Here is a 12,254-nt window from a genome sequence, read left to right as displayed (position 1 = left end):
ATGCACACTGTTTAAGGCCAGATTCTTTCATGGACGTTACCCCATCTCATTTTTTAAATCCTCAGTATCGCTACCCCGCCTTGTTTGGTGATGGTGAAGTCGCTCAGTCGTGTCCGACTCTTAGCGACCCCGTGGACTGTAGCCTACCAGGCTCCTCCGTCCATGGGATTCTCCAGGCAAGAATACTGGAGTGGGTTGCCATTTCCTTCTCCAGGGGATCTTCCCAACCCAGGGATCGAACCCAGGTCTCCTGCATTGGAGGCAGACGCTTTAACCTCTGAGCCACCAGGGAAGCCCCTTGTTTAGATACTGAGATTGGGGTTCAAAGCATTTAAGTGATTTCTCCTTTCTCAGTAAGTAAGGGTCAGAGGTAGAATTCTAATCCAGGAAGAACTGTAGAACCCATGCTTTTTCAGCCTTAATATAAAAGAATAATTCAGAGTTTTAAACATTAAATAAGAACATATCTCTTATCCTCTATTTCTAAAAGAAAGTATTTTCTAAAAAGCACCATCATCACTGTCATCATCAGGAAGCAAAGTAGATCAGTCATGTCGATGCGCTTGGCTTAGTGCTAGCAATAACTTTAAAAGAATTAATAGATCCATTCCTTTAACTATGATTTTAGAATCACTAAAAAGGCATTGGAAAAAACACAGCTTTTTTCAAAGGTAATTTCCTCCATAATTTTGAACTCAACTTTCATTGGAAATGTCCAAAACTTTTTCTGTTCAAATCTTTATGATTTAGATTATGAGGTTAAAATGGGAAATAATTTCTCCTTTAAAATCTCAATGTGTGCTTGCCTACACACACACACACACACACACACACACACACACACACACACACACACGTGCTGTGACCTCAATTTAACTGTTTTAGGAAAGGGCTCTGCATTTATGCTAAAGCATTTCTCTTATTTAAAAGATATTGTTCCATAAACAAATATATTTAAGACAAATCTTAAACCATTTGAAATATAAACAAGTAGAAAGTGAAGTCAACTGAATTCAACTGAGCCTTTCTGGCTAGCCTTATAAGGAGAAAGAAGGAGAAAGGTCTAATTGTGATAACTGGGCACCTGGAGAGGATTGAGGTATAGTTGCTATAGAGGTAGCAAATAAAAGTATAAGAGATCCAGTTAGATTTGAATTTTAGATAAATTATATATATACATATGTATATATATATATATACACACACAATATTAGTATAAGTGAATCCCAGTTATTGCATGGGACATATTTATACTAAAAAACTACCAATTGTTTACTTAAATTCAAATTTAACTGGGTCCCTTACATTTTATCTGGCAACCCTAGATGAAGGCACACATCATAATTAGCATCATATTTAAATTGCACGTTGTCTTTTCTGCCTAGATTGTCAGGCTCTTCCTGGGCTGAAGGAGAGGTTTAAAATTGAGGCCATTTTTGCTCCCCGCTTAATGGTGACATGCTATTGATAGCCAGGCATTGCCAAATTCTCATTAGTTTTTAAAAGTCAAGAACTACATTTAGAAAAAAGCAGCTCGCTTATGGAGAGGTCATCTATCCAATAACCTCAAGTACCAGGAACACAGCTGAAACCCAGGAAGCAAGGGGAAAAAAAGGTCTCTGAGGATCCAAAATAGAAACCATGTGCTAAAACTCATGCTCTGTTTCTCTGAGAAGAGGCCCTCAGACCTGCACTCACTGTAATTTACTCTTGTTTTAGACACCATCTGAACAAGTTTGGTTTTCTGATTTCCCAACCAATAGAGATAAGAAGCAGGAATTTACAATGTGGGCGGGACAGATAGGTAGACTAGAGGTAGGCTGCATCATGATAACCTGGAGGGGAATAAAAAACAAAAAAACAAAAACACCCATGATATAAACAATCTCCATAACAATTCAGAAGAAAAGATAGCCACAAGTCATGGGTGCTTGTGGCTCAATAATGAGCTTACAAGTGGTTTTATTTTCTTCTTTATATTTTTTCATATTTTGTAAACTTTTCAGCTGTACGTCTAAAATCAGAAGCAGCAATACAGATATGTTTAATAAAATAAAATGTAGAAAATTATTTCATGAGTCTCCCAAGAAAGCTTCATTTTTTTGTTCCTCTTAGAAGAATTGACTAAATTGTAATTATAAGCCATGTCTTTACATGCCACTATCTCCCACTAGACTGTAAACTTTTAGAGGTCAGGGTTAATATCTTTTCAGTCTTGTGGCTCTAGTAATTCACATAATATCTAGTATAATAAATGCTCAATAAGTGTTTGTGGAGTGACTTCCCAGGTGGCACTAGTGGTAAGAATACGCCTGCAAATGCAGGAGATGAAAGAGATGTGGGTTTGATCCCTAGGTCGGGAAGATACCTTGGAGGAGGAAATGGCACCCCATTCCAGTATTTCTGCCTGGAAAATTCCATGGGCAGAGGTACCTGGTGGGCTGTAGTCCATGGGATTGCAAAAGAGTTAAGATACAGCTGAGCTACTGAGCACACACACAAGTTTTTGTGACGCCAATGACTAAAGTCAAGTTGATAGTGCCTCTGTGGGTATTTAGGGCTTCCCTGATAGCTCAGTTGGTAAAGAATCTGCCTGCAATGCAGGAGACCCTGGTTCAATTCCTGGGTGAGGAAGATCCACTGGAGAAGGTATAAGCTACCCACCCAGTCTTCTTGGGCTTCCCTTGTGGCTCAGCTGGTAAAGAATCCTCCTAGGTTCAATCCCTGGGTTGGGAAGATCCCCTGGAGAAGGGGAAGGCTACCCACTCCAGTATTCTGGCCTGGAGAATTCCATGGACTGTATAGTCCAGGGGGTTGCAAAGAGTTGGACTTGACTAAGCCACTTTCACATTCTGTGGGTATCTAACTAACTTATGTTTATTTTTGGTTTTACTTGTTCTTCATTTCGGCGTGCAGGCCTTCTCTAGTGGCACATGAGCTTCTCACTGCCATGGCTTCTCTTACAGTAGAGCATGGGCTCTGGAGCGCTCAGGCTTCAGTAGTTGCAATATTTAGGCCTAGCTGTCCCAAGGCATGTGGGATCATAGTTCCTGAACCAAGGATTGAACCTGTGTCCCCTACATCGGCAGAAGGATTCTTAGCTATTGGACCATCAGGGAAGCCCAATCTGTGGGTGTCAGAAATGCTATTCTTCACACCTCAGTCTCCCCAGGGCAGGGCCACACTACAGCCTGCTTTAATCACTGATTATTAAAATGTTTACTATACGTCCACTGCAGTTAGATTTAGTGTTGCAGAAAACACTGTGGATTATCATTTATTTCTGCAAAATTTCTAGTGAAATGGCTAACATCGTTTTTTTTAATTTTTATTTTTACTCTATTTTACTTTACAATACTGTATTGGTTTTGCCATACATTGACATGAATCCGCCACGGGTGTACATGAGTTCCTAATCCTGAACCCCCCTCCCACCTCCCACCCCATATCATCTCTCTGGATCATCCCCGTGCACCAGCCCCAAGCATCCTGTATCCTGTATCGAACATAGACTGGCGATTCATTTCTTACATGATAGTATACATGTTTCAATGACTTTTAAAGTTTTAGCTTAAAGCAATAAATCTCAATCATTTTGAAAATTCTCTTAAATAGAACCCTTCATTTACTCTAAGGGCTGGCTATTTTTGTTCATTAAGGGTGTGGGCTAGGAAGATAGCACACCGCTTCTCAGAGTCTCACTGTGATCTATTAGCAGCAGAAGAAGAAATGGTGGATCCCTACATGGGATACTTTATGTGGCAGCTATACTGTACGTACTTCTTTACAAACTAGTGAAACTGGTACATGCCGAAACTCAGATTTCTTTGTAACCTATTCTTTTAAAGATTCCTCATTGCAACATGGTAGTATTGGAAAAGATTTTAATACTCTGCATGCATGCATGTTAAGTCACTTCAGTCATGTCTGACTCTGAGATTCCATGGACTGTAACCTGCCAGGCTCCTCTGCCCATGGGATTCCCCAGGCAAGAATACTGGAGTGGGTTGCCATGCCCTCCTCCAGGGGATCTTCCCGACCCAAGGATTGAACCCACACTCTAAGTCTCCTGCATTGGTGGGCAGGTTCTTTGCCACTAGTGCCACCTGAGAAGCCCCTTAATGCTCTATTCTTTTCTAATTAGCATTTGTAAATGAAATCCAATTATTTCTCTCTTAAAGAGTTGGATTCATTTTTGTTCATATTAGAACTATGGCTCTTTAACCAGAAAGAAATTTATGAGGCACTGCATACTGGGTTTTGTGGCAGAGATATCTGACAAAAATAGTACGATTTGCATGTATTATTTTTTGTTTTGCAAATGCTTTCAAAGCACATATTAGTAACCTGGAAGGAATTCTCAAAATGACACAATGGTGTTGCTTTCCTATCATGGCATATTCAAGAAGCAGTTTTCCGAGTTTGTCCACAAATGTACCCAGGGCTTGCCAGCAGAGTGCCTTAACCCCAGGAGACAGTGATTCAAAATTAAACTGCACATTAGGGCATTTTTCACTACAATCAACTTGAGTATCAGCACTAATGAGCGACAGGGCCAGCATGGGTAAATCAAGCCAGAGATAGCTTTCTGTTTTAGCTATTAAATTTGATTCTGTCTCCACATCTTTCAAGTTAAATTCAGTGGTAAATTTACTGGCTTTGTCTTTCAGCTTTATTCTCCTTCCACTCCTTGAAGGTAGTGATGAAAAAACAGAAAGTTAAGTCCAAAGCAGGCAAGACAAAGAAGAGGGAAATGGTGGTATATAAATAATTGATCCCCCTGGTGGCTCACTAGTAAAGAATCTGCCTGCCAAGGCAGGAGACGCAGTTCAGTTCCAGAGTCAGGAAGATCCCCTGGAGGAGGAAATGGCAGCCAATTCCAATATTCTTGCCTCGGAAAGCCCGTGGACAGAGGAGCTTCGTGGGCTATAGTCCCTGGGGTCGCAAAAGAGTTGAACATCAGTTAACAACTAAACAACAGCAATAAGGGACTATTTTCAGCTAATGAAAGGAAAATACTCCATAGGCAACAAACCTAAGATACTTCACTATAAGAGCTGGTAAGGTTGTAAGGATATGTAACTATCCTAGAAGACTGTTTTAACTTTTTAAATATGTGGACCAATGAGTTTTTAAAAGTTAAAATTATGGAATATATTCCCAATATTTTAATCAAGTTAGCAAAGATTTCCTAAAACACAACCCTTTGTGTCACTCCCAAAGACATAATGATGCTTTTTATCTCACACAAAAACTGTGAGCTCTGAACTGACTAAGCTGGTACTGCTTCTGCCCAAATCACCATTGAACTCTGATCCTGATAAGCTAATCCAAACAGGAAAGTTAATTTTGTTTAACAGGAAGTATCATGGCACCCAACATTTTAACCAACAGTGAATCTGTTTGGTAATCTCTTTCTGAGCAAGGAGTAACTTTCCCACAAAAGATTTCAACCAGCCTTTCCGTACCACTCCAGAGATAAGAATACTAATCTGACTGCTGCCAAATAAAGTATGTGTAGCACTGAGTATTCATCTTAGCCCCAACCAGAAGTCCCTAAGAAGTATTGAAGAAAAACAAATTCTCAGTAAAAATCAAGTGCACGCTTGCTAGGTCACTTCAGTTGTGTCTGACTCTTTGCAACCCTATGGGCTGTAGCCTTCCAGGCTCCTCTATCCATGGGATCTCCAGAATACTGCTGTGGGTCACCATGAGACTGTTATGTCTCCTGCATTGGCAGTCAGGTTCTTTACCACTAGCGCCACATTGAAGCCAAAGATACACGCTTAAAAGCTGTATTTGGAATAAGGGTGTAAGAAGCATAATTTAGATTAATAATAAAATCTTTAAAGAAAGATACACACATCTCGACTGACTTTGTAAGGCAAAGGGTAATAGAAAAAAATACTATTTGTTCAACCATGCTCTTAAAAATTATCACCAACTTCTTATCCCGCAGGAAATAGACTGCCAAACTCCAATGCCCATATTTGACATTTGTATAAAGTTTCTCATGTCTAAGGAGACCTGATCAACTCACTATAGTTCTTACTATTGATCTTCAGGTCAGTCACTATCAGCAAATCCATTTGTCCACTTCATAAAGTCCTGCATTATGGACAGATATCTAGAACAATAGGCTCAATGAGTATTTGCTGAATAAATGAATCCTGGACATAGTAGATGTTCCATGGTTAGAGTCATAATTCTGGTGTTCTAAAAAGAGGAAAACAGATCAGAGGTAATCCTCAAAGACTCTTCTTGCAATAGGGCTTATTTTTGTCTGGATGTGCTAGAAACTACACTATGTTCTTCACATTCAAGATGAAATACAGTCCAATGGGTAAATGTTCTAACAAACTTCACCTTGCTGGCCTTGACCTTTTAAGTGTATTTTGGTTCTGGTCTTGGCTTTTGGACAAGAGTCTATATAGAGCTCATCTCTCATGGCCAGTTTAGTCTGGCTGAACATAATGTCCAGTAGAGGGCTCCCAGGGAGACTGATTTGGCTTAGCTGTCCTTTTGGCCCATTTTATTGGCAGGACTAATGAGCTCTGATAGGTCCACTCTGATCTTTTCAACTATCCCAGACCTCTTGTGTCCATGAAGTAGTCTTTTTCTTTTTTTTTTCTTTCACAGTTCTGGAGGCCAAAGTCTGAAATCCAAGGTGTCAGCAGGGCTGTGTTCCTTTAGAAGACTCTAGAGGAGAAAACTTCTTTGTCTCTTTCAACTTTTGGTGACTCCTTGCCTTCCTTGACTTGTGGCTGTATACTTCCAGTTTCTGCCCTTGTCTATGTGCAGATTTCTCCCCTGTCTTTTGACCTCTTCTGTGTGTTATTAGGACAGCTATCATTGAATGTAGGGACAAACTAATTCAGGATGCTCTCATTTTAGGATTTTTTGACTTAATTACATCTACAAAGATTCTTTTTCTAAATAATGTCACATCTACATGATCCAAGTGGATGTATCATTTGGGGGACCACTGCTCAACTCACTACAGGAGATGATTTAGAACTACTCATCCTCTCTGTGTCCTAAATGAATCTTAAATGTTGAAGAGGTAAACAATCTGTGATGTAACATTTGGTATGCTTAAAAGCTTATTTTAATAATTATCTACTTACCTTCATTTTGTGTTTATGCACTCATGTAATCATGTTAACATACTATTATTATTGTCCTCATTAGCAGTTCATTTACTCCAAGATTTCTTAGCCTTGGCACTATTGACGTTTTGGACTGGAAAGCCTATTTATTGTAGGAGGTTTAGCAACATTCCTGCCCTTTACTCTCTAGATACAGTAGCACTTCCCTCAGTTATGACAGTAAAACAGGTCTCTAGACATTGCTACATGTCCTCAAGGTCAAGGCACTGTTTTTAATGAGAACCACTGGTCCACATTAAACTAGATGGGACTCAGAAATTATATAGAAACACTAAATCTTATCTAAACATATCTTTGATTTCTTTGGCTAACTCTTGTACCCTGAAAATATTATTTTAAAATGTTTTCTTTCAGTTTTAGAATAATGAATAAATGGAACACTTTCCTAGTGTATACACATTTTAGATGGCCCCGCCCAAACTACCAGACCAGGTAACAAGATAGAATACAGTTCAGAATGCGCTTTCCAATTACCTCTCTGTTATTCAAAAATAGGCAGGAGTTTGTCTTTTTTTCAATCAGAAAGGAGAAATTGAGTTGCTTTGCAACAGAGTTGGACAGAGAAATGATGTGATATCCATAAATGAAGTTAAATTACAGAAATTATCTGTTTTACATTGAATAGCATAAACAACAGTGATTAGCCACTTATTAGGCCAAGATTTATAAGTATCATGATGAAATCTCTTTCTTGGAAAATGAGAAAATAATTCTAGAGTTGGAAGTAGTCATCAAGGCAACCCACCAAGTAAATTGAAAGATTCTCTGACATCTTTTATTTGTTCTGTCTCTGACATTCTGGAAATACTGATCATTTTCCCCTACTGAATCAACTATCACCCCCATTATGGGCAAAATCTCCGGTTGTATTAGTAAAATTCACAGCTCACCTCCCTTCAAGATTCAGACAGATTTCTCAAAACCTCTTCTCAGAAATTAATCAATGCTCGGTAAGTAAAGAAGCCCTTCAAGGCATAAAGCCCATGATCGAAGATTATAGGACTCAAGGCCTTATTACTCCTGGTACTACAGGGTACTATTACCCCTGTAAAATTCCCATTTTACCAGGAAGAAACCTAAGGGCTGAGGATGGAGGTTTATCCTTGTTGTTATTAACCCTCACATGTCAGTAACACCCATTCCCACAGGAAGTAAATTCTTTACTATAATTGATTTATACAGTACATTCTTCAGTATTCCAGTTGATGAAGCCAGCCAATACTTCTTTGTCTTCCTTTGGGAAGAAAAACAATTTACTTGAACAGTAATGCCTCAGGATATTACTTATAGTCCTCGTATTTCTCCCAAATCCTAGAGGCTGATCTGGATGCTTTAAAGTTCCCTAGAGGTTCTACTCTGTTGCCATATGTGGATGGTTTGCTTCTTTTCTGTCCTTCTCAAGCCTCTTTATGAGAAGACAGCATCCAATAGCTAAAACTTTTAGCCTCGTAGGAACATAAACTCACCAAGGAAAAATGGCAATTTGCCCAAACCTAGGTTTGATATTTAGGCCATCTGATACTAGAAGGGCTAATTATATTTAGATAAACTTCATGGTATCCTAAGTTTCCCCAAACCCAAAACTAAGTGCCAAATTGAAGTTTTCTCAGGCTACTTGGTTATTGATGAAATTTGTTTCCAACTTTCTTTCTTACAGTCAAATGTCTGTAAGTTTTACTAAAAAATAGCAACTCAGACCCAATTTTGTGGGAAAAAAAAGACAACCTAGTCATCAAGGTCTTAAATGAGAAGGCATTCAGTTGTATCCGACTCTTTGCCAACCTATGGACTGTAGCCTACCAGGCTCCTCCATCCATGGGATTTTCCAGGCAAGAGTACTGGAGTGGGTTGCCATTTCTTTCTCCAGGGAATCTTCCCGACCTAGGGGTCAAACCCGTCTCCCACAAGGTCTTAAGGAGAGTTTAATGAACCCATTTGCTCTCAGGCATCCCAATTATTAGATTCCCTTTCTCCTTTTTGTATATGAAAGGAAAGGGAATGCCATTGGCCTACTCATCTCAAAACATGAGTCCTGCCCAACTCTTACAACCACATGGACTGTAGCCCACCAGGCTCCTTTGTCCATGAGATTCTCCAGGCAAGAATACTGGAGTAGGTTGTTAATTCCTTCTCCAGGGGATCGTCCCGACCCAGGAATTGAGCCTTGGTCTCCAGCAAGCACTGCAGGCAGATTTTTTACCATCTGAGCCACCAGGGAAGCCCAAAACGTGGAGACCACCAACATCAACTCATAGGATGTTATAGCCAGTAACTTGGTATGGTGGTGTGGGGTACCCCGTAAAGCTAGGACAGCACTGTCTTTTTGGTAATACCACTGAGAAAATTGCTGTGGAATCTCCTTATACCTCTTTTGTACCTCATTCAGTAAAAGCTCTCCTGAATTCTCACCACATTCAACATTTCTCAGTCAGCTGCCTCATCTCCTATGAAGTCCTTTTATTAACTGTTCTTCACATAATTCTTTTACACTGTAATAATCTTACCACTGATACTCTTCTCCTCTCTGTCACCAGTGAAGTCTCTCATGGCTGCTTAGTGCTGATGGACCACTTCTTGACTCCTCATGATGGTCTATAGAAAAATTTCCTGAATAACACTGACTTCTCATGGTTCATGAATGGTTATTCGTTAAAAAGTGACATTGGCAAATATTGTGCTTGGTATGCTATCATAACTCTCTTTAATATTATCAAGGCGATGACTACTTTGGCCCAACAAGCTGAAATATACACTCTTACATACGCTTGTGCTTTAGCCAAGGGCAAAACTTCCAATATTTATACTGATAGTAGATATACTTTCAGAGTAGCTCATGATTTTAGAATGTTGTGAAAGCAATGTTCCTTACTCACTTCCAGGGGAAATAAAATGAAAGATGGCTCCTATGTTCAGAAATTATTAGATGCAATATTTTACTGGCTGTTTAGCTATTAAGATTCCAGGGCATTCTACACTTGGCTCTTTGGAAGCTAAGGAAAACCACCTTGCTGACATTTCCATAAGGAGTGCTGCCCTTAAAGTGACCAACAGCAGCCAAACCTTACTCACAGTGTAAAGGGATATTTCCCCAAATTATAATTTAGAAAAGCTGACTATAGAAACTCAACAGAAAAAGAAAAACAAGATTGCAGAAAGTTCTGGTTTGGACCAAATAACAAACTTATGCTACTACCAAAGACTAAAATTCCCAGTCCACACCACAGAACATGCTTTAACTCACTGGACTACTGGCAAAATGATAGCTTTCATGTGTGAAAATTGGTGAAAAACCATTAACAAGGCTACGGAAAATGACTACCACACTTGTCTGCTTTGTCTGAAGTATAACCCAAGGGAGTCTGTTCATACTGCACACAAAGCATTTTAAACTATCTAATGGGTCATGCAGGGCTTCCCAGGTGGCACAGTGGTAAAGAATCCGCCTGCCAGTGCAGGAGATGTAGGAGATGCTGGCTCAGTCCCTGGGTCAGGAAGATCTCCTGGAGGAGGAAATGGCAATCCACTCCCGTGTTCTTGCCAAGAGAATCCCACAGACAGAGGAGCCTGGCAAGCTATGGTCCATAGGGTTGCAAAGAGTCAGACATGACTGAGTGACTGAGCACACAATGGATCATTCAAGGACTGGCAAATGGATTTCATGCAAATTCCTATATCTGATGGATATAAATATGCTTTGGTCATGCCTAAAAGGTACTCAATACTGGGTTAAAGTCTTCCCTTGCAGATAGGGTACTACCTCTTTTATGGCCAAAGTTCTTTTGGAAAATATTGAGTATCCCCAGGGAACTCCTCTAGAACTTCAAAGTAATTGAAAAACCGAGATTACTGGCCAGTTGCTTCAAGTCTGTGCTCTTTGGCAGGTTTTACAACTCTTTCATTGTGCTTACCACTATCCATTCTCTGGTTTTGTGGCATACACTAATTGCGTTATTAAGACTCAATTGACAAATGTGTAAAGGTCTTCCAAATACTTTGGCTAAAAGTGTTGTTAGTTCTTAATCTCAGATCCACTCCTTTTGGAATTCATAAACTCTCATCCTTAAAGTTAATCATAAGACACCCAGTGCACTTGGCTCCTTCTTTTGACCCACAACTGATAAAAGGAGAGGTGCTGTTATATTGTGGAGAAGGCAATGGCAACCCATTCCAGTACTCTTGCCTGGAAAATCCCATGGATGGAGGAGCCTGGTAGGCTGCAGTCCATGGGGTAGCTAAGAGTAGGACATGACTAAGCGACTTCACTTTCACTTTTCACTCTCATGCATTGGAGAAGGAAATGGCAACCCACTCCAGTGTTCTTGCCTGGAGAATCCCAAGGACGGAGGAGCCTGGTAGGCTGTCGTCTATGGGGTCTCACAGAGTCGGACAGGACTGAAGTGACTTAGCAGCAGCAGCAGCAGCTGTTATATTGAAAAGGGCTAATTAAATAGAACACTAATTAAAATAAAAATAAATTAAATAATTCTATTAAAATAAATCATGAAAAAAATATATCATGATTTGGTAGAGCAATCTTTTCACAGTGCATTCTCAGGAGATGAAGATCTTAAGCATCACACCTTATAACCTAGAGGTTTCATCTATTGAGAAAAACACCTCCACATGAACTCACTTCAGCCTCACTGAAAGACCCATAATGGATACTGTTAACAAACCGTTGTGCCACCAAACTCCAAAGATTAGACCTTTGGATTTATCTAAGTGATATATCTAAAGAAAACAGTTGAACTCCACCTGGATCTGCTAGTTGAGGCACTTGAGCTGGATCATTGGGTAACCTGAGAGTAAAGATTTTCTGGAATTGAAGCAGGTGATATATTAAGAGACAACTCTCCCAAGATACCCAGATGAGGCCCATTAGGAGTTTGTCACCAAACTTTCGATGATGACATACTACTTCAGATGATCTCCAATGTCTGCCACCCTAACACAGAGATAGACACTTTAAAACATATTTTTAGATAAAAAATGCCTAAGAATTCTCCCTCTAAGCTTTCATTTTTACTTGAATAAGACCTCAATAGGTTTCCAATCTGTGTACTTTTCCTCCAGAATGAAACAGTA

General features: G+C 39.7%; 1 non-coding gene across 1 annotated transcript; it reads right to left on the bottom strand.

Annotated features, from left to right (window-relative positions):
- Positions 1–220: 220 nt before the first annotated feature.
- TRNAW-CCA (transfer RNA tryptophan (anticodon CCA)) lies at positions 221–292 on the bottom strand. Its single transcript has one exon. It is a non-coding gene; the product is annotated as a tRNA-Trp (tRNA).
- Between the last annotated feature and the right edge of the window lie 11,962 nt (positions 293–12,254).

This window comes from Budorcas taxicolor, chromosome 1, assembly GCF_023091745.1.
Source record: "Budorcas taxicolor isolate Tak-1 chromosome 1, Takin1.1, whole genome shotgun sequence".
NCBI lineage: Eukaryota > Metazoa > Chordata > Mammalia > Artiodactyla > Bovidae > Budorcas > Budorcas taxicolor.
The sequence above is the reverse complement of the archived record's forward strand: the minus strand, read 5'-3'. Positions and strand labels throughout refer to the sequence as shown.